The sequence below is a fragment of the Odontomachus brunneus genome, unplaced genomic scaffold (assembly GCF_010583005.1).
Source record: "Odontomachus brunneus isolate Ranch 3 - 2012 unplaced genomic scaffold, Obru_v1 Obru_scaffold_038, whole genome shotgun sequence".
In the NCBI taxonomy this organism is placed as follows: Eukaryota; Metazoa; Arthropoda; class Insecta; order Hymenoptera; family Formicidae; genus Odontomachus; species Odontomachus brunneus.
Genome location: NW_022639488.1, coordinates 1,769,810 through 1,772,131, shown reverse-complemented (window position 1 = coordinate 1,772,131; position 2,322 = coordinate 1,769,810).

Sequence of the window (2,322 nt, the reverse complement as noted above, 5' to 3'; positions counted from 1 at the left end):
TTTTCTGGATGTTCTCTGGACGTCTTTTGAACATGCGTGCTATTAGGGCAACGTCGGAGAAGTTTAAGTTACGTCTAGTCTAAATGTACGTCTAGCCCAGCGAGAACGCAGACGTGCATTTAGACGTCTAGAAAAATGGCAATTTAGACGTCTTCTATTTTAAGTAAATTTTAATGTTTTAGAATCCATTCATAATATATTGACCATTAAAAGAGAGTTTTCGATAAAATTTCGGGATTTTATTTTGTTGATTATTTACAATCTCTCTAGACGTCTATTCGATATTGAATCGATATCTAATATCCCAGTGAGAAATGACTTATCGATCGACGTCGAAAAGACGTCTATTTGGGTGTATATCAGTTGGACACGGGGCAATTGGACACAGTCCAATCACAAGTCGCTGTTCCAAGGGACCCTACAAATGTCTCTAATCACACGGTGCTGTGATTGGCTGTGTCCAAATGCACCGTGTCCAAGTGCACCGCTCCCGTCTATTTGACGTCGTTCAATAAGTCATTTCTCACTGGAGTCGCGCGCGTTTTGCATAAAAAATTTATTCTAAGTGAAAATGTCAGTTTTTTTTTAGATTTCCGTTTCAATTATAGTATTACAAAGATAGGAATGTCAGATTACTCGAAAAATGGAAGGAATAGTCAAAGTCATTTTGCAAATAACTACATAAACTTTAAAAGATATTAAATAAAATAGATAGGCGAATCAACGTATTTGCTAGGTACGTTATAATATACTGTAAACACTGTAAGTATACATTTTATAAGCATAAATTGTAAGAATATCGTTGGAGTCATTGGAAAAATGATGCGTGCCGCTCGATCGTCAGGTTAAACAACACAGTCAGGATGAACGGATGGGGGTGCCGCTTCGGATTCGAAATTATCAAGGCAGGATTCGTGAAAATTTTAGCATGTGTTTGACAATCTTCGATTTTTAACAGTTTATAAGACATGAAAAAAATTAGGAATTAGTTATTTTTATGAAACAATCCAGTGAGAAATGACTTATTGATCGACGTCGAAATGACGATCTATTAGACATCGATAAGACGTCGAAATAACGGTCTATTAGACATCTAAATGTGGATCGTTTTTAGATCGATATAGATCTTAATCTAAATTAGACATAAGGCCTGTTCTTTATAGCTGCACTGCTGAACTAGTGCAATAAGTTAGAGTGAGAAAACGTATATTTGTCTCACTTTAATATATTGCACCAGTTCAGCAGTGCAACTATAAAGAACAGGCCTATAGATGGTAGATAGACGTTTCATATAGACGTCTAGTAGACGTCGAGTCGACGTAACCTTTCTCGCTAGGTACACTTCGGCAAAACGACATACTAAAAACTAAAGCCACATGATGGTGCTTTGACATGAAAGTAGCAACAATATGGCTCGATGCGATATAGTACTAGTTACGCCATATCATGAAAATCTTTTAAAATTAATGCACACTTCCAATAAATGGACCAATCACAATCGATTATTCTTGAATCGTGAGAATGGAATTGGTCAATTTGCTTACTGCTCATTTTTTACTACTATTCCTATTGCCATTGTAGACGACGCATAATGGTTCCTGCACACAGGACGTGGTAATGTTTGTTGCGCGGCGGAAGTTCGCGCGACAGCCATCAATATGCTGCTTTCTGTAATAACCTTCTAACTTTTACGGAAAAACAACATATTGATTGGCTGTTGCGCGGACTTCCGCCGCGCGGCAAGCATTACCGCGTCCCGTGTGCAGGAGCCATAAAAGTTGACTCTGAGTATAGTCTATTCTGAATTTCTGAATGATTTGTCTCCGCCCATCTAATATGTTACACCATATTTTAGAACGATGTTGAGTTAACTCTGCTATTCGGAGTAGAGTTTTGGAACGCAGTCCTTAAAGCTCCTGGCCTCGGAGACGAGCACTCCGAATCGACTGAAGAGCAATAATTAACAGTGGTGAGAATCAGAACCTTGTCCAGTGTACCGACTGCGATGGTAAACTCAATGGGGTTCTGTTTCGTGGTACGACTGGTATGAGTTAAACAAAGACGAACAGAAAATCTCAGAGGATGGAGTTCTATGGCATGTATTTTCGCGTAACTCGTTACTCGCGTAACCAATCACATCTTTCTATTCTTTTAGAAGTTTCAACAGAAATACGTCGCAACTTATTGATTACGCGCTTACGCGATATGCGGAAAATACATGCCATGGAACTCCATCCAGAGAGAATCTAGACTGAGTGGAGCTTTGACTATATAACCATGGACCGCTAGCGGCGATTCTAAGCGTCTGTCAACATCTGTAGC